Source organism: Mauremys mutica, chromosome 4 (genome assembly GCF_020497125.1).
Source record: "Mauremys mutica isolate MM-2020 ecotype Southern chromosome 4, ASM2049712v1, whole genome shotgun sequence".
Classification (NCBI taxonomy): Eukaryota; Metazoa; Chordata; order Testudines; family Geoemydidae; genus Mauremys; species Mauremys mutica.
Window position 1 is genome coordinate 162,766,533 of NC_059075.1, and position 25,165 is coordinate 162,791,697.

General features: G+C 45.0%; 1 long non-coding RNA gene across 6 annotated transcripts; it reads left to right on the top strand.

The window, feature by feature from the left end:
- The first annotated feature begins 1,625 nt into the window (after positions 1 to 1,625).
- LOC123368451 lies at positions 1,626 to 16,372 on the top strand. Of its 6 annotated transcripts, none has more exons than XR_006578783.1 (9): positions 1,626 to 1,755; positions 2,340 to 2,529; positions 3,071 to 3,265; positions 3,498 to 3,551; positions 4,434 to 4,589; positions 4,719 to 4,904; positions 5,232 to 5,395; positions 9,770 to 9,955; positions 13,591 to 16,372. It is a non-coding gene; the product is annotated as an uncharacterized LOC123368451 (long non-coding RNA). The 6 variants fall into 6 exon arrangements; XR_006578781.1 differs by lacking the exon at positions 13,591 to 16,372 and adding an exon at positions 11,348 to 13,551; XR_006578786.1 differs by lacking the exon at positions 13,591 to 16,372 and adding an exon at positions 11,348 to 13,551 and having other exon boundaries at positions 4,723 to 4,904.
- Positions 16,373 to 25,165: the final 8,793 nt, after the last annotated feature.

Below are 25,165 nucleotides of genomic sequence, written 5' to 3' on the forward strand. Positions count from 1 at the left end.
AGCCATAGCGTGGGGGGAGCAAGGATGTTGGTGTTGAGTGCTGCACCATCGCGTCTATCTGCAGCATTCAGTAAAGATAGGGTGACATGTAAAAGAGTCAAGAGAGGATTGTTTTCCCTTTCACTTCTGGGGGTGGGTGGGGGGGTGCGTAAATTGCCGAGCTATGCCCTGACCCACCGCGGACACTGTGTTTGACCCTAGAAGCATTTGGAGCTCAGCCAAGAATGCAAATGCTTTTCAGAGACTGCAGGAACTGTGGGATAGCTTGAGTCCTCCAGTCCATGAGCGTCCATTTGATTCTTTGGCTTTCCGTTACGCTTGTCACGCAGCAGTGCGCTGAGTCCCTGCTATGGCATCTGTCTGGAGATATTTAAAAAATGATTTTGAATTTCGTCTTCTGTAACGGAGCGCTGATAGAACAGATTTGCCTGCCCTTACAGCGATCACGTCTGCATCGTCCATGCGGGAGCTCTTTCCTTATTTTGATTTTTAACTGCATCACCACTCGTGCTGATCAGAGCTCCACGCTGGGCAAACAGGAAATATTCAAAAGTTCGCGGGGCTTTTCCTGTCTACCTGGCCACTGCATCCGAGTTCAGATTGCTGTCCAGAGCGGTCAGTGGTGCACTGTGGGATACCGCCCGGAGGCCAATACCGTTGATCTGCGGCCACACTAACCCCAATCCGATATGGTAATACCGATATTAGCCCTACTCCTCTCGTAGGAGGAGTACAGAAACCGGTTTAAAGAGCCCTTTATACCGATATAAAGGGCCTCTTAGTGTGGACGGTTGTGGCGTTAAATCGGTTTTACGCTCCTAAAACCGGTTTAAACGCGTAGTGTAGACCAGGCCTTAGCCTATTGCATCTCTCTGTTACTCCTCTAACCTGAGCTTTTCTCTGTAGACAAGGACCAGTAGAGGTCATTCACTTGCGATCCATTTAGGTGGCATGAACCAAGTCAGCCTGGGCCTCTAATCACCATTTCTCAAGCTGTTATCTCCCTTTAAGTGGTCTTGGTACCACTAGATAGGACAGAACACCACACCCAGAAGGTCTTAAGTAACAGCCAGTTGGCTGTTATCTCTCTTTGCAATTTGTAATTTTGCCAAAGGAAACACAGCATCAAAACATGAATGTTTATTGCCCATCCCTGTCCCTTGCTAAATTAGATCATCCAGTTTCTGAGCCTGTAACACACATTAGTTAAAGCTTCCTTTTCTCATATCTCTGCCAAATGTTAGCATGCCCCAATGGAAAAAAAATCTGCAGCGAGGACAGATGTTCAGGACTTCACAATGCTATTCACCATGCTGAGCTCTTTTGAAAATAAAGCCCAAGGGTGTGTGTTTTGGTATTTCAGTTCCTTTGCTGCTTGTGTTAACGGCGACTTTAAGTCCAACCTGCTGTCTGTGTTTGCTGTAACCAACGGGCTTCAGCCTGAGCCAGCCCCGCCTCCAACCATTCTCAGCGCCATTCAGGCCCCGCCCCTTCTCCCCTGACCCCGCCTCCAACCAGTCTCAGCGCTATTCAGGCCCCGCCCCTTCTCTGCTGACCCCGCCTCCAACCAGTCTCAGAGCTGGTCAGGCCCCGCCCCGCCCCCTTCTTTCTCGCTTGTGCTGAGCACGGCGCCGGCTGCGGCTCGGAGCTCCCTGTCCGCCCCCGCCATGTCCCCGGGGCTCCCCGGCCCCGCGCTGGCCCTGGGGCTTCTGGCGCTGCTGCTGCTGCCGCTGCTGCCGCTGCCCGGGACTCGCAGTGAGTTGCGGGGGGCGGGTCGGCAAAGCTCCTCCGTGCGCCGTGCGGGGCGGGGCTTTCCGGGGCCGGGGGCTGCGGACGGTGCCTGGGCGGGGCGGCAGGGCAAGAGCTAGGGGCTGCCCGGGGCCGGGGCTGCGCTTTGGCCCGTGGGTTGGCCCCTCCCGTCACTGGGGGGTCCCTTCCAGGCAAAGGGGAGCCTCTCTGCCTGCTCTGGGCGCTGGGTCCCCCCGAGCCCCTTCCCCGGAGCACTCAGCCCGGGGACTGCCGCCTGCCCCCGGGTTCCCTCGTTCTCGGGTTCCTGCCATGGGGAAAATGCCTGGGAGGGTTGGACCTGATTTATGTCTCTTGTGTTTCCCAGCTGTGTGGCTATTGCTGCCGGCAACGTCTTCAGTTCCCAATTTAAACCCCCCAGGTGGGTGGATCTGTCTGGGTCTGGGAAATCGGAGTAACCTCCCTGGTGGGCTCACCTGGTCTGTCGCAGCTCCATCTTCTTGTATGCATCTGGTGGCTTCAGGATCCTTGTGGTGTGCAAAGCTACTAGAATAAATATGTTCTGTTAAAACGGGCTTCTGTTCTGTCCACAGGTGACTGTGGGCCCCTGCCAAAGCTGAATTAAGTTATTCCCCTCTGATATGGATCGGATAGAGGGCTTCCCTGTTGACACACAAGTTACAGACAAGTGCTGTGATGAGTTTTTTAAAATCCCTGGAAAGTCAGACGCTGTAGTGTGCCTTTCAAACTCACAACGGTCAAACGTCAATGAGTTTTGTGGTTGTAAGTATTTTATTTCTCTGAACTAAAGTTCCTTGGGCTGCCTTTCACTTATGGAAAAAAAAAGACCATCCTTCCTATGAGTAATGTTTGGGACTGGATGTGCTCTGGTGAGAGAGTTTGCCAGGGTCCTATGTCATGGGGACCAGTGCCAGTTTGCATGATAACATTTAGAAGAGGGTGGAGTAAAGCTTGAAAGAAGGGAAGAGTTCCGAGAGGGAGGAAACTCTCTCAGATTTGGTTAACATACAGTACTAATTACATTTTCAAATGGCTAAATATTTTTCTTCTTTTAGGGATCTTAACTTAACAAAAAGTTTATCTAATGTTTGCATTCTTAACTGAAACTTTTTATTATTTTTGATGAGATCAGGTTGGTGAGATCATCTCTTTAGGACCAGCTTCTATTGGTGAAAGATAAGCTTTCAAGCTAGACAGGGCTCTCAATATTACCTCATCCATCTTGTCTCTCTCATACCCTGAGACTAACACAGCTACAACAACACTCAAGCATTCATATTCATGACCTTCTGTTTTCCTACAGCGATTACGTGTTCTTCCCCTCCTTACATTGCCAATGGAACATACGATGGAAGGGGTGTAGAAAACTTTGCTTAATACTCAACAGTAACTTACAGATGTGACTGTGGGTTCCAGCTTATTGGAGCTGCCTCCATTCATTGTACAACAAAAGATAAAACAAGTGGAATCTGGAGTGGACCTGCTCCTAAATGCAAAGGTGAGTAATGTGTGTTTAGTGTCTTCCTCTGTCACTTTTTTGCACCAGGTAAAACTATTATTTTTAGGCCCAAAATAACTTGAGTATAAGTTGCATGACCAACTTTGTTAATGTATTTTTAAATGTTTTCATCTTAATATGCACTGATATTTAGGAAACTATCACTGAGGGGCTGTTCATAACAGAACAATGTAACACTACTGAATGTTTTTTATCCCTCCTTTTGCTGTAGACACAACTGCACGTGTCCTATTAAAGGGAAATGAAACAAGTGGTACTTTCTCAGGTGAGTTGGAAGAAAATGGGTTTGTTTAAAGATGTAGTTTCCACAATTTCACACTGTACATTACATTTTCATTCATTATTTCCATGATCTAACTTGTATAATTTTTGAAAATCTTAGTGGTAACACTGCTGTGGAATTTTGGGAGAGAACTTGGTTATCTATCTGCCCCTTATTCCCAAGCACGTCTTACAGTTGTATTTTCTGGTAGTTTACTAAATGTATGGCTTTGTGAACATAAGATAGGTGAAGAATACTGGAGGGGTTTAACAGGTACTGTCTGGGGTCAGTAATATGCTGATAAATGGGCTCAGAACAATATGAGGTCTGGAAGTGCAAGGATAGAGGTTAGAACAGTTTTTAAGAGAAGGTATTTGCTTTTGGACAGATTCTTAGCTAGTATAAATGATCATAGCTTCACTGAAGACAGTAGAGTTGATACCGTACACATGCTGCAGAACTATATTGCTATAAATACACAGTAACTTTCCCCCAATAGTTGAACAAGAATAAACAAGAGTGTGATTTGGTGGTAGCTGTTTAACTGCTAGAAAATTAATTTGTTTTTTTTAGAAATCCTATAAAGTACTGTAGTTAGATGTAATCTTCTTTGATATATTTCAGAGTAGCAGCCGTGTTAGTTTGTATCTGCAAAAAGAACCGGAGTACTTGTGGCACCTTAGAGACAAACACATTTACTTGAGCATAAGCTTTCTGGGCTACAGCCCACTTCATCGGATGCATCCAATGCATTAATCTTGCATCCAATGAAGTGGGCTGTAGCCCACGAAAGCTTATGCTCAAATAAGTTTGTATCTGTGATTGTTCCTATCAAAACTGGGCAGAGGTTAAAAATACCAACTTAGTTCATTTTATTCTTTTCAGGTTCTTATAATGCATCCAGTAACATGGTACCCGAGCAGCATCTGAAAAAGAAAATAAAGAGCAGACCGCATTATGTATCACAATTCCAAAACAAATATTTCACCATCACTTCCTCCCGTTCTTCCTCATTTCCCAAAGGTGACCTGAGGACACGAGGTGAGTCTTGTGCCATATCTTGAAGGTCACCAAATCTGGGTTCTGGCAGACTAGAGGGAAGAAGTGAATTTTCATGCCTCAGCTTACAGCTAAAGCTTTCACTTCTCACATGTTTTTCTTTATTGTTAGGTAGTTGGATTACTCCACCATAGTTCAGATTTGCTGTACCCCTGTACGTTAATCTGAACTATTGTTCTGTCAGAACAAATGAAAGATCTATTTGCCGCCAAAGTTACATGGGAATCTCTGGAGTATTACCCAGCACCACGTGCTTTCAAAACTTAAAATGGTCACAAGTCCCAGGGTTCTGTGGAAGTGAGTCTTTTTCCTTTTCTGTTTCAATTGATCTCTACAAGACATTCTTGTGCAGTTAATATAGTCTTCCGTTTAGCAGCTGGGTCAGAGTTCAGTCCTGGCTGCACTGATCTTAACATCTTGAAATATCTTTCTGTTTTAAATGTTTTGTTTTCAATTCACTGGATGTCTCCTTGCTCTATTATGAGAGGATAAATAGGAGAGCCTGACTGACCCCCTTATAATGTATCCAAAAGCAAGAGAACTTTATACAATACACATCAAAAACCTGTTTTTTTTCCATGAACAATGAGGCAATGGCCTAATATTAATCTCCTTCTATACTAGCGAGATCTTTGCTATCCAGGAGAACAAGAGCATGGCAGAGCTGCTGCTATAACAGATTTCCAATTCGGTGCAAGAGTGGATTTCACCCGTGAAGAAGGGAGAGGATCAGGCTGTGGTGAATGACTGAGAGCTGCTGGCTGACTCTGGAAACTGAGCATCAAAGGGTAATTTCAAACTTATTCAAGGTTCATACTACAAAACCAAATACTCATAGGCAGAACTTTGAAACTGGACATGACCAAGGATGGGCTGTGATTCCCGGCCTTCCACACTTCAAACGAGAACCCAGCTCTGTCCCAGGTTTTAGTGCGGGGTTTCTGGATTTTGGGCCTACTGAAGTTTAGGCTGCTAAAATCTTGGCTTGATGGGAGAAATTGTACTGCCTAGATCTCGAGTTGAAACAGATGATAGAGAATCTTGTTTATAGAAGGAAACAAGAAAGATACTAAAAGGGATTCCAAAGCTTCTGGGGGCCAATCTTGAGTTGATGTAAACAGTCATAGCGCCGCTGAGATCAATAGAACAACGATGAAGGATTTTGCCTACTGCTGTAGCGTGAGTTGTTTCTTGCTATGTAATGTTCCCCTGTCATGCTAGTACTGATAGGCCGACAGTTACTATTTATGGCCAGAAATGCAGTCCAAATTTCTGGACTATTGGACAAGTAATCAAGGAACCAGATAAACATGATTTTTATTCTTCTTTATTCAGGTACAAGTTAATTGGACCATTTCTTCCCAAATGTGTCTGGAAGCAAAAGTTGTGTGGAATAAGGTGCTTTCAGCTTGCCAATCTAATGGCTTTAAAAGGAGCTTGTAATGGCTTTAAAATGAGCTTGTGCCCAGAGATGTTGGCTTTGGTATGGAGCTGAGGTTAGAAGTAGCATAGATTGTTTTTCAAGGAGCGAAAGACTAGTAACCCTTATGGGTAAAGTCCCTCTTTCCCCTAACTCTGACTACATGCTTAAAATCTAAGATCCTTTAGAATGAAAAAATCTTAAATCTTTTCCCAGTGAGCTCTCTGTAAACTTCCAAAAAAAACCAACCAAACAAAAACTTTTGGACCCTTCTTGAGGAGGGAGGATCTGTAAAAATCCACAACCTGCTGTCTGGTCTTGTACCAGATATGCTATTGGCTCATGTAAGGGAGGTGTGTGCTCTGAGGCAGTGTCTCAAGGTTTGTGCTGTCAGCCTGGAGTCTGAGGCAATGAGCAGTGCTGGGGAAAGGGTGAGGCAAAACTCGAGAACTATGTCCAATATCTGGTGGAGGTAATGCCTCAGATCTTTCTAAAATACAGTGGTAATTACACTAACAAATTGCTAAGTACTTTTCCCTCTTGGAATTTGGGAGAAATAACAACAAGCCTTTTAAGTAATTAACTTCTTAACTGAAACTTTTGTTTAATATTAAATGTAATAATTCCTCTTTACTTTAGACTCCTGCTATCCCTAATGGAATAGATGGCAGAAATGTCGAAAACTTTGCCTGTGCCTCTGCAGAAACATAGATGTGACTGTGCTTTGTCTTTCATTGAAGAGGATCCATTTATTGTACAATGAAAAAACCAAAGTACTGTGGAGTTGGCCTGGTCTGAATGCAAAGGCGACTAGCATTTAGTATTTGCCTCTCGTTCTACTGTCATGCACCAGGAAAAGTATTAATTACAAGGCAAGCACCTAAATGTGAGGAAATTGGTTCTTTTAGCTTAAACATCTCAATAAATATCTTTTTAAAACTGACCTTGTTGGAAGCTTAAGCTTTATAGATCAGCTGATTCACCATAAATAACTTCTTGGGAGCGATTCTGCCTCTCCTAGTGCCTGCATTTTTTTCCTTGCATACTTTAAAGTTCTAAGACACATCTCAGACCAGGGCATGACTACACTATATAAACTGCTACAGTGGCACGGCTGAAGGGCTGCAGGTGCGCCACTTAGCGTAGACACTACTTATGCCGACGAGAGAGGTTCTCCCATCCACGTAGGTAATCCAACTCTGCAGGAGGCAGTAGCTAGGTCAGCAGGAGAATTCTTCCGTCAGCTTACTACTATCCACACCAGGGGTTAGGTCAGCCCAGCTGCGTGTCTCAAGAGTGAGAAATCCGTGGCCCTGAGACATAGTTCTGCTGGTGTAAATTCCTAATGTGGGGCAGCCTTTCACCATACACTTGATATGTTTCTCCTTTGCAAAGCCTAGCTCAACGGTTATGCCAAACTGGAAATACCAAGCCCCCAACTTCCTGGGGGAAAACGTAAAACATTCTTTAATCTTGCTCTGTGCACAGAAGGATGTTGAGACCTCTTGCTCATTTTTTTTGTTCACACCAGTATTTTCCACCAACGTTCTGGGTGATTTTTATTCATTCCCCAAGAGCAATTTTTCTCTCTCTAAACATCTGAAAGCAAGTTCCCACAGTAAACAAAACAAGTTAGGAGTGGCTTGAGTAGATTTTCAGAGAGGACCTATATATTTAGTCCTGCTCAGAGAAGCAGCATCATATGTTAGATCCTAGCCACATAGAGCTTGTGGGTTTGTAGACTTTAAGGGTCTAAACCCACTACCACTTGTGTAGTATCATGGGCAAACCATGCACCTGTAACACATTCTTTGAGTGTCATCCAGATTATTTTATATGTGTAGTTGTCACCCTGTTATGCAGATTTGTTAGTATGAAGACATGGATGTGGCCCTGGAAAGTTAGTTAGTGGGGATGGGTGAGGAACTTGAGGAAACTCTTCTGGAGTCCCCAACTTGGAGGCGGCTTGGCATGTTCATTCAGGGGGTTCTGGCAGAACTCAGTGGCTATAGAAGGGGGTCAGATCTGGAATTTGGTGGTGCAGATGTAGCAGGGCCAGTTCAATGACTCAGGGAGCCAGGCAGGAGGACCCTACTGTTGAAGTTGATGGGAGCTGCAGGCCTTCACTACTTCTCAGGGTCTGGCTGTAATTCTCAGTAATTCAGTGCAGTTGACTCAATGCAATTATTCAGTGTTGTGAGCATATGAACAATGATCCATGGGTTCCCTACAGGTCAAAGAGCGCTTTTAAGAATATTCTGCATGTTGCTGTTTTTATCTTTGCTCTCCCAATGCCATGGGTATGATGCTAACTCACAGCCAGAAACTAACAGAAAGTGCTGGCAGATTGTCAGAGGTATTAGACACTGGTGCCTCTCCAATCACTTTTTTTTTTTTTTTTTGAAATGTAGTGTCAGGAAACCCCACAGTATTTATGCTGCCTCCCTTCTTTTAGGAGATTTCCTGTTCTGTATCAGTGCTGTATTTTCCCCTTTTATTCTAACTTGTGAGCCACCTGCACATGTCTCTAATGGACGGGACGACCGCGGCTGGGAAAACGTTTTCCTTGTTGGCTCAAGTGTGAGCTACTCCTGTGACAATGGTTGGTCACTTGTTGGAGTATCCTCCATTCGATGTACAGCTGGTGATGGGGGAACTCCGCGCTGGGATGCACCTGTCCCTGAGTGCAAAAGTGATTCATTTCTTCATCGCACTAGAATGACTGAGATTAGAAAAGGGTGGAGGGCACATTGCAATGACCTGGGGACTATTTAACATCTTAGCCCTTAAGTATTGACAATATGTAGAGTCATGGACTAACTCACTGCAGATTCCTCCTTTGCAGCAGATCAAACACTCCCAGCTGGGATGCCCACTGCTGCGTTCTCTCTGCCCTGGCGCTCGTACATATGATCTGCCCTAATTTATGCTGGATCCTCCCATTCCAAGCTTCCTGAATTCCTCCCTCAGATACACCCCTCACCTGACCCATCTCTTGCTTTGTGGTTCCCAGTCCAGCTGTCCTGATGATGAGACTTTTAATGTAGAATCCTCTCCGTGTGTGTGTGTTGTCAGTATGTTTGTGCGGACAATCTGAGACCAAGTTGGAAAGACCCCAGTGGCTTGATTTTGCAGCAGGAATCTGGGGTGGAAGCAGTTAGCAGCATGTAGCTAGCACTCCATTGCCCCATCTGCAGTATTCCCATAATCCCTGGGGAGACCTGCCAGCAGTCCCAGTGTCACCGTGACTCGAGTACAGGGAGAAATTACTTGAACTTCTGCCTGTGGAAATAGAACTTCCTTGGAATGCACGGTTGAGAAAATCTGCAGCTGTTAAATAGCCATTACGATGTGTTTCCCAAGTGTTGGGATTGCATATAAATGCTGTGGCTTTGAATGTCTTAGATTTAATGCTAAAATTTTAGATGTTTATCATTTCTCCTCATGAGTTTGCTGTCACAGGCCTATGGTTTGAAATGGAATAGTGACCCTCCCAATGAACAAGTCTCCCCCACGGCGAGTGTCTCTGCTGTGACTTCAGAAGAAAATTTACCTAACCCACAAAGAAGCCCTGTTAGTATGGAGTAAGAGTGTCCATGGGATGAGTTAGTGTGGATTTAGCTATTGCCCTTTTAATTCACAGCCTTGTTATTTCACGCTAATTTTCCCATGAATTTCCCATGCAGACAAACCCTTTGTCTGAACAGAAACATTTTAAACCCTGTTTGTTGGTGTTTTTCAGAGATTCCTCGTTGTCCAAACCCAGTGATTGAAAATGGAGAACAGATCTCTATAAGTGAAACTGAATATACAATTGGAAACCATGTTGAGTTTCGATGTGAATCTGGCTACATCCTCGAAGGTAGCAAGTCGATCGAATGCCAGTCAAATAAGACGTGTAATCCTCGAGTGCCATCTTGTATTAAGGGTAAATATAAACACAGCTAAAGCATCCTGCTGAGGAAAAAATAGACTCTTATAAAACCTAGAAATGGCATCAGAAAAGATGCAAACCCATCAGATCTGTTTCTAGGTGGGGTCTATTAGAAAGATCCCCCCGGGGCAATGATTCACAAAGGCCTTTTCCCTCCCTGCCTTCTATGAAATGACCTCGCCCATCTCGGGGGAAGATGGATTTGTTGCTTATAGACTAATCTCCAGGGCTTTCTCTAATCAAGGCTTAAATATGCCAATCAATAGAGCTTCACATCCCTTTTCTTGGGAAACTATTCAAGAGTCTCTTAGATCTCACTCTCACGAGGCTTCTTCCTAGCGTTCAGCCTAAACCTTCCTTTTCTTAATCTCCTCCTATTAGTCCCAGCTCAGCCCCCTTGTAACATCCTCAACAATTCTCCCCCTTCTTCACAGGTACGGGTGGGCAGCGGCGGTGGGATAGCGATTACACTGCGAGGGAGACGTTGTGGGATGGTTCAGCAGTGGGACTGAGGCACTTGTTGGGGGACTCAGAGAGGGTTGGTAGGTTGCAGGAAGGTTGGGCTGTTTGCCTCGGTGATTCTGGAAGGACTAAGCACCAGAGGAGGGTGGTTTGGCTAATTTACTGCCATGGGGCTTGATCCATCAGCAGCTCCGCTTAAAGAGAATTTACCTACACTTTAAACAGGAAGTGCTGGATTCTTCTGTAACTTCTCTGGCTTCCCTGAAGCCACTCCTCTCACTCACTCCACTGAGAACCAGGGCAATCAGGCCTTACATTTGTCTGTCTGTGGTGTTTGTACTGTGCCAGTCACTGTGGTATCTTTGGCATCCTGCAGGATGTAAGTCACTATAGAAGCATAAGACGCTGTTGAGGACCAAGTTCTGCTCCTGGTTCCATTAGTATAAATCCGGGGTAACGCTACTGACTTCCATGTACTTCTCCCTCACCGCAGAGGAGGCTAATTCCACAATAGACCAAAGAGGCTATTTTAAAAAAAGGCCACAAATGTGCTTGGGAGTGAACTGCACGTTCACAGTTTTTCCAAGTCTGCCAATAAAACTTCCTTAAATGAACCAACAGAGCGCCTGTGCTCTGCTGCTCCACGTGTGGACTTTCAGCTGCCGATGACTCCAGGAAATGCCCATGATACACAGTACTGGGTAGGATTTCACCCGCACCCTTTTCTTGTAGAACTCATGATGTTTGTTTCTCTGGAGAGAGAGATGCACTGTGGGTTTGGTGTTACAAGCAGTTTATTTCTCTGCAAAACCAAAATGGCTGCAAAGAAGTGAACTAAGGGCATGGTTTACAGGCAATAAGCCCCATTCACCGTGCATCTCCCCTTCGCGCTGAACTGTCTTCTCTTCTGCCTTTTCCTTTCAGTTGGGTGTCCAAAGCCAGATGTGCAAAATGGAGGAACGGTCAATGCGTTAGATGAAAGAGTGGTGCAACATGAATGAAAGCATTACTTTCACATGCTCTCCTGGGTACCAATTTTCAGACCTTTGGTATCAGTCTACAACAGACAGTTTGACTATTACATGTTCAGCTGATGGCACTTGGACGGTGTTACCCAAGTGTGTAAGCATCACAGTCCATTTGGGTTTCTTGATGCACCCTGCCCAATTTCTCATGTAAAACATAACACTGTCTGAATGTATCTTTTTGCTTCTTTAAAATAATGAGGGCTGTTTGGCGAGGGAGATAGATCTGCCATTGATACAACTTCAGTGGAAAAAATAAGTTGACCTGAAAGCAAACAAATCCCATCACTCTCCCACCCCAGCTCTTTCTTGTATTTTAAGGGAGGAGGTTTTCTTCCTTTGCAGTGGCTGCTCCATGCCCAAAATAATATAAAATAGGTAAAATGTGGTGGTTTAAAATCACAACAGGATGAAAATGTTATGCCCTATTATGAAGTATAGAGAGAGGTTTTCAAAGCAGTCAGTGGTGTGATACATGATTTATCTTCTGTTGGTCTGGGGCACAGAACAAAACAAATACCATGACTGACTGCTTTAGTGAGCAATTGCCAGTTTTTCCAGCATTGTACAAGTGTAAATGGAGGCCTGGTTCCTGTCCCAGGAGTTTACAGTCCAGTGCCTGATGCTGCAAGTTGCTCAGAACTTCCTCAACTTTGCTTAGCAGTATCAGAGCCTGTAGAAGTTAAGAATTAAGGGTGCTCAGCATTTATTGGGATCAGACCCTAAGTCAGGCACAGACAATATGAGACAGACACATGTAATAGGTGTATGTGCAGAAACTGTAAATGACCAAAGCCTTCCCAAGATGGCTGTCAAAGCTGAGCGCCTTGTCTCTCTGCCTCTCAGCCATTGCCACCCACGCCTGCTGTCTCCAGGGCCAAAGAGGGGGAGAGCCCAGTTGCTCTGTTTCCCTGGCCTCTGGAGTCAGGAGGAGTCTGAGTGGCCAGGCTCTCTAGCTGCTGGAGGTTGGATGGAGTCTATGTGGACAGAGTCCCTGCCTGCGGGCTGGTGTGATCAGCCACGAAGCCAAAAAAATTCTATTTTGGTATCTCTTGATGTCGAATTTTTCTTGAAATCCCTTCCCATAAAAAATGTCAGGGTCGTTTTTGTTCTGGTTCAGGATGAAACTGTTTTAAAAAGCACAGTATAATAATAGGATAAACTAGGGATTGTTATAAGCATCAGTAGGCAGAAGCCTACTGGTTTGGTGGAATGTGGATAATTGGAAGATGGATGGGGAACAAACAGAGCTTCTTGCATCTGGTAATTGTCAATAGATCAAAGAACTGGTTGATCTCAGCCTTAACACCTTCTGGCATAATACCTGCCATCTCAACACTGCCTGTTCTCCCAGTACCATTTAAAAGAGGAAAGGGCAAACTACAGCCCATCAGGGCTTTCAATCCGGCCCATGGGAAACAGAGGGGGATGGGAGGGTGGCTCACAGGGATCTCATGGTGGAGAATGGAGGAATGAAAGAAGCCCAGTGGTGTGAGCAATGATCTCAGCCTACAGACGTAACCAGGTGTCCAAACCTCTAGTTAATTTCAAACTATAGAATGGTTTAAACCGGAATCCAACAGACAAGTCATTTAACAGCAGCATCGTGGGACTGTCTCAGCTCAGTGAGCTTCAGGCTGCCATGACAATTTCCTTTTTAGAAACAAAACATGAAACTGGTTGCACAACTGCAATAGGTGTCAGTTCAGTGCACATCCCCACAGGCAAGCCAGAAGCACTCCTGCTCCTGAGCCAGCTTGTATACCCAGCCTCAGTCAGGCTGGGCAGACTGCGCACTGCAGATCCCGCATGGAGATTCTCTCACCAAGTCAGTTATGCTCAGTAGCAATTACATTAGCAGTGGTCCTATTCCGGTCACAATCACGCTGATCAGGCGCCAGGGAAATGCTGGTCACTGTTAGAAGTTAGAACCCTCTCTTCAAACAACACCTGGCACAGACCTGTCATCCACAGAGTTCACATTTGTGAATGGCTGGCCTATTAATCCTGTGAGCAAAAAATCCCGTCTCTGGTGTGATTCCTACTGTTTCAGGGAATCAGGACGTGTCTCCTTTCTCTGTGAATAAACAGGATTGCATCAGAGAAATACCGAGCTCCATCATCAATTTCTCCTCCTAACAGAAACAGCCTGCAAGACCCTGCGTACTGGCTAACCGCTCAGGCCAAACAGCTCTTTTCAACCTGTCGTGTGGAAGCATTTACAGTGTAAGCTCAGCTTGAAACATGGGAGTCACCCCATGGAAGTCAACACTACCTGTGTGCTTAAAGTTATGCACGTGCTCAAGAGATTTGTGGAATGGAGCCTTGAGGAAAGAAAAGCACCGTCTCCATTTGGAACAGCAGGAGAAACGTAGCAAGGCAGAGCTGGAATTTGGCCAGGAAAACAAGCTCAGAGCGGTAAGAATGGCCTTGGATCTTCAGCAACCACAAGCGCCCAGGAGCTTGCCAGAGGGAAGCAAAGGGAGCGTCAAGGGATGTGAGCGTAGGGGAAAGCCAGGAGAGGGGAGAAGGTGGGAATGGGATTGAAGGGAGACGCTCATTCTCCTACTCACTGAGAGCTCCCCCAGGCGGCAGCATGAGTACCAGGGTCCCCAGGAGCCGCAGGGTCCAGCCAGAGGGAAGTGACATCATGGTGCCAGGTGAGTTCCCAGAGAATGGTGGTGACAGCACAGTCCAGGCAGGGCTGCAGCCGCTCCTCACCCTGCGCACTGTGCAACACGGACCCCAGGCATGGCCACCCATATACACATGAGGCAAGGGGAAGTGGGAATCCGTGCACTGCAGCTGCAGGGGCCCAGGAAGGGGATGGGCAGAGTGTGCACATGCTGCCCAGCCCCCCCTGTAGTGTTGTACTCGTGGCAAGGAGTAGAGCCGGATACAGCTGCAGTTAGTACCGTAACACTGAGCACCGTACAGCTAAGGTTTCTCAGGGGAAGGGAAATGCAGCATTGTCCCCAGAGCAGAAAAGTAACAATCACAAAGTTATTCTGATACAGCAGCACTACGCCACCCTGTGCTGATCAGCACCCCCGAACAGGGATGATTTCTGAAACACAAGAGGCAGTCCAGTTACCAAAGGATCCTTTTTACTCATCCTGTGGTTCAAATTCATCCCTGCTGTTACTCCATCCACATCCGCTAATGTCATTACACCGGGGATGTATCTGACTCAAAGCTCCCCCTGCCTTACAGAGGCAAACCGAACTATGCTAGAGACAGACCTTCCCCCGTAATTCCACAGAACAGGTACCATCCTGGCAGCAGTAGGACAAACTGCCCCCTAAGCTACCTGGCCAAATAAGTTTCAACTCTAATCATCTCTAGGTATGAGAGGAGGGGCTGTCCCATGCCCCTTCGAGTCCCTGATGTGACAGCTCACTGGACTGGGGGAGATATTAGTGCTTTGCTCCTCAGGAAAAGGAGCCTTTAAACATGCTGGGCATCTTCCTGTCTTACAGCCAAAGGGAGAAAATTATAAAAACCAAAGACGATCACCAGTTTTTACAGTTGCACTTTATTGTAGCCCTGCAGGGCAGAAATAATTGCTTGATCACAAAGGCGTAGGTTAGAGGACACCCCTAGCATTCATTGGGCAATGGGGAAATGGTTGGCGGGTTACTGCTCTACAGTTAAATTTTCACCATAAATTCGTGGGACTATGTGTGAGGCTATAGAAATGCTACAGATGAGATCAGCACTGTTGTCAATCAAAAATAGATTTGTTCAGATTAGGAAGGAAAAAACTGTTGACTTTTTAACTAAGAGGATAGGGCAGAAAATTGGCTTTAAGCTTTACATCTTCAGTGGGGGCACAGGGATTTCTGAACAGAGATGCCCTTAAAGTTCATGGAAATGAGGCAGTTAAATAGCCATTCACTACTTTAAATATGTTTGGGTTATAATGCATTAAGGTTTAACATATGCAACAGCTGGGTGATTTCTGAAAGCTGAAGGTTGTTGGTGTATTCTGCATAGGGTCTGAAGCTTGAGTCAGCTGAAGATTTACTTCCGTACATTTTAATCTAGTTTCTCTCAACTTGCTTTCCCTTTCCGAATTGAAAGGAATCTGAATTCAACCCTGTTACTATAGCCCTCCCCCCCCAAACATAGGATTTTATTCTCTTGTTTATCTAGTAGGGACTTGTGTGTCAGATTGAAAGGAAAGAGCAAAAAAAACAAAACAAAACAAAAAACTTTAATCACTGGCACACAGCATGAAAAATATCTGATTCCTGATGTACTGGCTAATCTCTTCCTGGATCACTAGATGTACTAGCAAGTTCTCTGCAAATAGTAACAATCATCATATGTACAAAGTAATTATACAAACTGCATCCAAAGGAGACAGTTTGTCACAGTAAGGGGTCATAGATATCAGCTATTCATTGTATTTTTGTAGGTCCCGCTTAAGTTTCGGAATCTCCAGATACAGTTTCTGTGCTTCCAGCAGGGTTCTCAGTTCTGTCAGAGACACACCACAGTGGAGAAACTTTACACTCTCATGAACCATGTTGCACAGAGGAGAATCAATTTGCTTCTCCTGAAAAACAGAAACAGAGGGAATGTGATTACGCTGAAGACAGGGTCTTATCCTCACAAGCATGCTTGCTCCTTTTTTATCTGAACTATTATCTATATGGCTGTCTCATACAGTCTGTATCTGACATATTGATCCTGAAAGATGTTTCATATTCTCAATTAGAGCTGGCCAGAAGATGAAAATGTCATATGAAATATATTGTGCTTTTTAAAACAGTTTCATTCTGAACAAAACAAAAATGCCCCTGAAATTTTTCAGGAGAACGGATTTCAAGAAAAATTCTACTTCAAGAGACCCACCTGAAGTGGATTTTTACCCACGAAAGCTTATACCCTAATAAATCTGTTAGTCTTTAATGTGCAACCGGACTCCTCGTTTTTGTGGATACAGATTAACACAGCTACCCCTCTGATACTTTTCATCCTGCAGGATGCCAAAGGCTTTGTTTAGATACCACCATAAGTTATGGCATAGGTCAGGGCAGATCATGTGTACGAGTACCAGGGCAGAGAGGACGCTGGCAGTGCGCATCCCAGCTGGGAGTGTTTGGTCTGCTGCAAATGGGGAATCTCTAGTGAGTTAGCCCATGACTCTACAGATTGTCAATATTTAAGGGCTAAGATGTTAAACAGCCCAAAGGTCATTGCAATATGCCCTCCACCCTTTCCTAATCTCAATCATTCTAATGCAATGAAGATATGAATCACTTTTGCACTCAGGGGCAGGTGCATACCAGCGGGGAATTCCCTCATCACCAGCTGTACATTGAACGGAGGATACTCCAATAAGTGACCAACCACGGTCACAGTCGTAGGTCACACTTGAGCCAACAAGGAACACATTTCTCCAACCGCCGCAGTCCCATCGATTAGAGATGAGTGCAGGTGGCTTACAAGCGAGAATAAAATACAGCATTGACACAGAATGGGAAATCTCCTAGAAGAAGGGAGGCAGCATAACTACTGTGGGGTTTCCTGACACTACATTTCCAAAAAAAAGGTGCTTGGAGAGGCACCAGTGTCTAATACTTCTGACAATCTGCCAGCACTTTGTTAGTTTCTGGCTGTGAATCAGCATCATACCCATGGCATTGGGAGAGCAAAGATAAAAACAACAACATGCAAAACACTTTTAAAATGGCTCTTTGACCTGTAGGGGTTCCAGGGATCATTGTTCACGTGCTCACAACACTGAATAATTGCACTGAGTCAACACCAAACCCACAGTGCATCTCTCTCTCCGGAGAAACAAACATGAGTTCAACAAGAAAAGGGTGTGAGTGAAATCCCACCCAGTACTGTGTATCACGGGCATTTCCTGGAGACATCGGCAGCTGAAAGTCCACATGTGGAGCAGCAGAGCACAGGCGCTTTGTTGGTTCATTTAAGGAAGTCTTATTGGCAGTCTTGGGACAACTGTGAATGTGCAGTTCACTCCCAGGCACTTGTGGCCTTTTTAAAAATAGCCTCTTTGATCTATTGCAGAATTAGCCTCCTCTGCAGTGAGGGAGAAGTACATGGAAGTCAGTGCATTTACACTAGTGGAACCAAGAGCAGAACTTGGTCCTCAGTGTCTTACACTTCTATAGTGACTTTCATCCTGCAGGATGCCAAAGATACCACAGTGACGGGCACAGTACCAACACTTTAGACAGACAAATGTAAGGCCTGGTTGCTCTGGTTCTCAGTGGAGTGAGTGAGAGGAGTGGCTTCAGGGAAGCCAGAGAAGTTACACAAGAATCCAGCACTTGCTGTTTTAAAGAGAATTTACCTACTACACTTTAAGGGAGCTGCTGATGGATCAAGCCCCATGTCAGTAAATTAGCCAAACCACCCTCCTACAGTGCTTAGTCCTTCCAGAATCACCGAGGCAAACAGCCCAACCTTCCTGCAACCTACCAACCCTCCCTGAGTCCCCCCCAACAAGTGCCTCAGTCCCACTGAGGAACCATCCCACAACGTCTCCCTCGCAGTGTAATCGCTATCCCACCACCGCTGCCCACCTGTGAAGGGGGAGAATTGTTGAGGATGTTACAAGAGGGCTGAGCTGGGACTAATAGGAGGAAATTAAGAAAAGGAAGTTTTAGGCTAAACGCTAGGAAGAAGCCTCTTGAGAGTAAGATCTAAGAGACTCTTGAATAGTCTCCTAAGAAAAAGGGATGTGAAGCTCTATTGATTGGCATATTTAAGCTTTGATTAGAAAAAGCTCTGGAGATTAGTCTATAGGGAACAGATCCATCTTCCCCCGAGGTGGACGAGGTCATTTGCTAGAAGGCAGGGAGGAAAAAGGCCTTTGTGAATCATTGCCCCGTGGGGATCTTTCTAACAGACCCCACCTAGAAACAGATCTGATGGGTTTGCATCTTCTCTGATGCGGTTTCTAGGTTTTATAGGAGTCTATTTTTTCCTCAGCAAGATGCTTGTGTTTATATTTACCCTTAACACAAGATGGCACTTGAGGATTCCACGTCTTATTTGCCTGGCATTCGATTGACTTGCTGCCTTCGAGGATGTAGCCAGATTCACATTGAAACTCAACACGGTTTCCAATTGTATATTCAGTTTGACGTATAGAGATCTGTTTTCCATGTTCAATCACTGGGTTTGGACAACGAGGAATCTCTGAGAAGCACCAACAAACAAATGGTTTTAAATGTTTTTGTTCAGACAAAGGGTTTGTCTGCATGGGACATTCAGGGTGAAATAACAAGGCTGTGAATTGAAAGGGCAATAGCTAACTCCACGCTAACTCATCCCTTGGACACTCTTACCCCACACTAAGAGGGCTTTTTTGTGGGTTAGTAAATTTTCTTCCAAAGTCATAGTAGAGACACTTTCCATTGGGGAGACTTGTTCATTGGGAGGGTCACTATTCCATTTCAAACTATAGCCCCGTGACAGCAAACTCATGAGGAGAAATGACAAATATCTAAAATTTTAGCATTAAGTCTAAGACATTCAAAGCCACAACATTTATATGGCTGTTGATCCATTTTCTATGCAATCCCAACAGTTTGAGAACACATGGCCATGGCTATAGAACAGCTGCAGATTTTCTCAACCGTGCGTTCCAAGAAAGTTCTATTTCCACAGACAGATGTGGCAAATAATTTCTCCCTGCACTCAGGTCACAGTGACATTGGCACTGCTGGCAGGTGTCCCTGGGGATTATAGGAATACTGCAATGGAGTGGCCAGTGCATACATGCTGCTAGCTGCCTCCAACCCAGCTTCATGCTGCTAAATCAAGCCACTGGGGTCTTTCCAACTTGGACTCAGATTGTCTCCACAAACATACTGACACCACACACACGGAGGGGATTCTACATTAAAAGTGCCACCATCAGGACAGCGGGATTGGGAACCACAAACCAAGAGATGGTTCAGGTGAGGGGTGTGTGTGAGGGAGGAATTCAGCAAGCTTGGAATGGGAGGATCAAGCATAAGTTAGGGCACAGGTCAGGGCAGATCATGTGTACGAGTGCCAGGGCAGAGAGGACACTGGCAGTGAGCATCCCAGCTAGGAGTGCTTGGTCTGCTGCAAAGGAAGAATCTGCAGTGAGTTGGCCCATGGCGCTACCTATTTTCAGTATTTAAGGGCTAAGATGTTAAAGAGCCCCCAGGTCATTGCAACGTGCCCTCCACCCTTCTATAATCTCATTTCTTCATCGCACTAGAATGACTGAATCACCTTTGCACTCAGGGACAGGTGCATCCCAGCGCGGAGTTCCCCCATCACCAGCTGTACATCAAATGGAGGATACTCCAACAAGTGACCAACCACGGTTACAGGAGTAGCTCACACTTGAGCCAACAAGGAAAACGTTTTCCCAGCCGCGGTCGTCCCGTCCATTAGAGATGCGTGCAGGTGGCTCACAAGCTAGAATAAAAGGGGAAAATACAGCATTGATACAGAATGGGAAATCTCCTAAAAGAAGGGAGGCAGCATAAATACTGTGGGGTTTCCTGACACTACATTTCCAAAAAGAGGTGCTTGGAGAGGCACCAGTCTAATACCTCTGACAATCTGCCAGCGCTTTATTAGTTTCTGGCTGAGAGTTAGCATCATACGCATGTCATTGGGAGAGCGAAGATAAAAACAGCAACATGCAGAACACTCTTAAAATGTCTCCTTGACCTGTAGGGACTCCATGGATTGTTGTTCACATGCTCACGACACTGAATAACTGCACTGAATTACTGAGAATTACAGTCAGACCCTGAGAAGTACTGAAGGCCTGCAACTCCCATCAACTTCAACAGTAGGGTCCTCCTGCATGGCTCCTTGAGTCATTAAACTGGCCCTGCTGCACATGCACCACCAAATTCTGGATCTGAACCCCCTCTACAGCCACTGAGTTCTGCCAGAACCCCCTGAACGAACATGCCAAGCCTCCTCCAAGTTAGGAAACTCTCCTGGAGTCCCGGGTTCCTCACCCATCCCCACTAGCTACTGAATTTTCCCACCACACCACTCTCCCAGTATAATGAGTCATCCTTTCCCCATATGTCCATCCCTCTCGAGCTGGTGAGGAGGACGACTGTTTAGGGTGAAAGAAGGGGTCAGAGCTCGTTCTAGCAGGCTATGTAATTTTTCATAGTGGTTAGTTTTAGTCTGACACTGTTCTGGGATTGTCACGTATTTCCGACGGTAGCCAGAGTGACGTGAAAAAACAGTAACAGCGCTGCCCGTTGAAATAGGCCTACAGCTCTGAAAATGCCCGAGTAACTAATAACTCCAACAAACAGATATTATCTCACCCCCCAGTTTCTCTAATCCCGCCTGTGGCTTTTTGAAAATTCATGGATGCTTAAAATTCTCTTTTCACGTGCTCAGTGTTTTGAGAACTGACCCAACACTGACGCAGGTGCCGGAAGCATTTGTACCACTGCTCCCACTCAGTGGTTGAGTTGGGGGATGGCAACTTTAATCTGTGACGGGATCTTTATAATGGTCACAGTGAAGCTGGCTGCTAAGGGAGGCACAGAATCGTTGTATCCTCTGGGCATCCCAGCCACCCTCTGCCTCACCCAGCACCATCTACACTTGGGGCAATGTTGTCTGGTCTCTGGACCACTGGGGGGAACCAGGGCACTGTGGAGGCCTTCTCCCATCATAGTTCCCTTAATCCAGGGCAATCTTTCTGCAGAAGCCTTTTTAACTCAGGGCTAGTCCTTAAAGGTAGAGAGCATATTTATCTTCAAGAAATCTGAACTGCAAAAAGCATTTATTTGTACGGACATATAGTCCAGGCACTAACTCCAATAAACAGCCTTCTTTAAATGCTGGCTAATGAAGAATAGTTATAAAGTACTGGGAGACTTTATGGGAGACTGAAAATTCCCCCAATACAGTTTAATAAATCTGTTGCAGACGAGCAGATACTCTAGGTGGGGTAAACAATAGCCTGCAGGAAAGGACAAAAGGATCTTCCTCAGGTACAGTTGCTAGTTAAAGGATTGGTATATAATTGGGCTAAGAATGATGCAATGGGAGAAACCTCATACTTTCTATGTTTGGCAGGCATCCTTTGCTATCAACTGATTTGTACTTTGAAATCCAACAGCAAAGGCAAGCTGTTGTAACCTGTCAGCAGCATGTGAAGGACCTGAGATGCAGACTTTGCTCTTCATATAATTTAGCTACTAAGAAAACAGAGAAAAATCAGTTGTCAAACAAGTGGTGATGGTACGCCACAGTGATCATGTCTACTGTAGAAGTGGGAGATAGAGACATATTACACAATCTTAGTCTCACAGTAAATGAGAAAATTGCAGATAGTGGGGAGTCTATATGGTACTACAGCAATTGGAAAGCGAATTACAAATCTACAAGGTTCCATCCAACCCTGTACCGAGACATGCTTTGTCCTTGTGGATTCATTTCTGCTTCCAAAGCGATGGAGGTAGAATTGTGGAAGACACTCCAGTAATCTGGAAAATTTGATTAAAAAGTAGCTAATGCAAGTGTACAAAATTGAAGGAGGTGAATCTTCATATGATTCCATTCTACAGTCAAACTAAATCCTGTAGCAGGGGAATACTTCATTCCATGAAGATCCACAAACACCAGGAAATTCACCAGATAGGCTCTGCACTGCAGCTGGGGTGAATTTGCCTAATTCTATCTACAACATCTGTGAGAAGTTGTATAGAGGTGCCTAGCAGAAGTAGTAAAACTAGAAGGCAATCTGCCCAGTCTGTGGACTATGTTCTTAATTTTGCTACTGTCATTAGGGAGTAAAGGCCCACAGACAATACTCACTTATGTGCACCTTCTGGTACTACCTGAGCATGCCTATGGACACGGAGAAGATAAAAATTGCCCATCATAGATATCACACTGCCAAGACATCAGTCATTTAGGTCGGGAAGAATGTACCCCACATAGAAGTGTAGGACTGGAAGGGACCTTGAGAGGTCATCTAATCCAGTCCCCTGCCCTCATGGCACGACTAAGTATTACCTAGACAATCCCTGGCAGGTGTTTGTCTAACCTGCTCTTAAAAATCTCCAATAGATTCCACAATCTCCCTATGCCCTTTATTCCAGTGCTTAACCACCCTGACAATTAGGAAGTTTTCCCTAATATCATGTCCAACCTAAACCACCCTTGCAATTTAAGCCCATTGCTTCTTGGCCTATCCTCAGAGGTTAACGAGAACATTTTTTCTCACTCCTCCATCTTTTATGTACTTGAAAACATATGTCCCCGCTCAGTCTTCTCTTCTCCAGACTAAGCAAACCCAATTATTTCAATCTTCCCTCGTAAGTCATGTTTTCTAAACTTTTACTCATTTTCGTTGCTCTTCTCTGGACTTTCTCTGATTAGTCTTTCCTGAAATGTGGCACCCAGAACTGGACACAATACTCCAGTTTAGACCTAATCAGCATGGAGTAGAGGAGAAGAAATACTTCCCAAGGTTTCACACTCAGCGCAATAGGACCTTTGATCCTGACTGAATCCGCTGTGTGCTACCATAATATAAATATATAAGTATGCAGCAATTACACTCTGAGTGTTAGATGTTCCTTTCAAAATCAGGGATGGGAGGTCACTATCAGAGTTCTTCACCATTTATATAAATGGTTTGCAAACTGTAACAGCCCCTTAAAACAGAGGAATCTGTAATGTGCAATTCAGTCATATTAATTTAAAGATCTAAAACCATTCAAAGAAGAGTAATGGATGGACATCAAGAAAAAAAAAGTGTGTGTGTGAAATTGGAGCTGGCTAATAGTGTGGGGTCATGCCTTCTTTGGGTAGAAGGAAAATAGTGGTATCCTTCAACCACTTTTTGAAATGGATCAAGTCGGCGGGGGTCACACAAAGCCAGTCCAGCTACAAGCACAGGGATCTTGTTTTGTGTGTTTATGCAGTGCTGTGTGTACTTAAGACAAACAATGGGGTCTGTCATGGGCACTCATACATCTACTCTCCCTGCAGATTTCTTCAGAGGAAACTGAGCCTGCCCACTGCAGACCCCAACCTTCATCTGTTCCTTTTCTCCTCTTTTACCAGAGATCTGCTGACACGTCGCTGGCAAGTACCCTGGAATGAACTGGGGGGGAGCTGGAATGAACCAAAGTCTGACAGCACCACCACCCCACTAGGGAGCTCATGCAGTGCCATTCACCAACTTTGTTCCTTTGTGCCGCTAACAACATACATTGACTCCTTTGGTGTGTCCTTGCCTCATGATGGAAGAACGGTAGAGAAAGGGAGCAGAAAGAATGTTTGTGAAATGTCTCTGCCAGTAGCATTTGGCCTGCCTGTCAGTCATTGTAATGACCCTGCATTTCTATCACACTGTTCAACCTGTTACACCCAGAGCTACTTCATCCACCAGAGAAATGCAGCTACTTCTCCTAGCCCAATTCAGCAAAGCACTTAAATACGTGCTTAATGTTAAGCATGGAAGTGGCTCCACTGAAATCAACACTACGCCCGTGCTTAGAGTTAAGCATGTGTTCATGGACTTTGTGGAATGAGGGCCTAAGTGAAGGAAAACACCACATCCTTTTCAAACTGCAGGAGAAACAGAGGGAGGCAGAGTGCAACGGCAGAGCTGGAATTTGGCCAGGAAACCAGGGTCAGTGTTCTAAGAAGGACACGGGATCCTCAGGACCTTTCAAGAGAGGACTGAAGGGGGAGACAGAGATTCAGGGTGATAGAAGCAGAAGAGGGGAAGCAAGAAGGGAGGAGGTGGGTGTGGGAGCGAAGGGAGAGGCCCTCTTTCCCCACTGGGGCCTCTGTGTGCTACCATAATATAAATATATAATTATGCAACAATTACATTGTTTGGGAGTAGGTCAGGGATAGCAGGTCACCATGTCAGAGTTCTTTATCATTTATACATACCCAGGTCGCAAATTGGTAATGGAGGATGCCATGCACCCTTACATTCACACTTAATTAATCCATTCTTGTCTTTGAGGGCGTAACCGGGATTACATTCAATGCGAATCTTGTCCTCATACATGTAGGTTTCTTTTCTAGGTATTGCTTTTCCATTGGTAATATCTGGAGATGGACATCTAATTTCTGTGAAACACAACCATCATCGTTAAATCAGAGCAAACACAATTCTGCAGATTCATTTACAAGGAGCAGGTGAACATTTTGCTAGCTATAGAAAGTCAGCTTTTCCTTCACATTTTTGAAGAGGCTGGTTTTTGGTGGAAGTTTTATATCATCAACAGACACAGCAAATCATTTCTTCCTGCCATGAGTGTTACTAGGCGTGCCTCGTGGATTGAGGAGTACCCTTTCCAGTTTTCTTCTGGGTAACTATTTGAATTGAAGTTGGCAGGAAATTTTGATTTTCAGCATGGTTCTAAACACCGATTGCTGTGTTACACTACCGATTGCTGTGTAGAATCCACCACGGTTATATTCTGCCAATGGTAATATGGCGATCATGGGTGGGAGCAAGAGATTTGTTCATGAATGTGTAAACTATTAACTATGACCCACTTCCTACTGTTAAAGTAAGAATTGCCAGAAGACACACACCCTGACTATAGAGTAGAGCTTCCTAAATTTGTGTTAATTCTGTAGCTCAATTAAAACAAAGAAAGCTAAACCAAAGACTAATATGCTTACTCCGACAAAATTCTTGATGTTCAGACCATGTAAAATCTTTTTGACAGGTAAC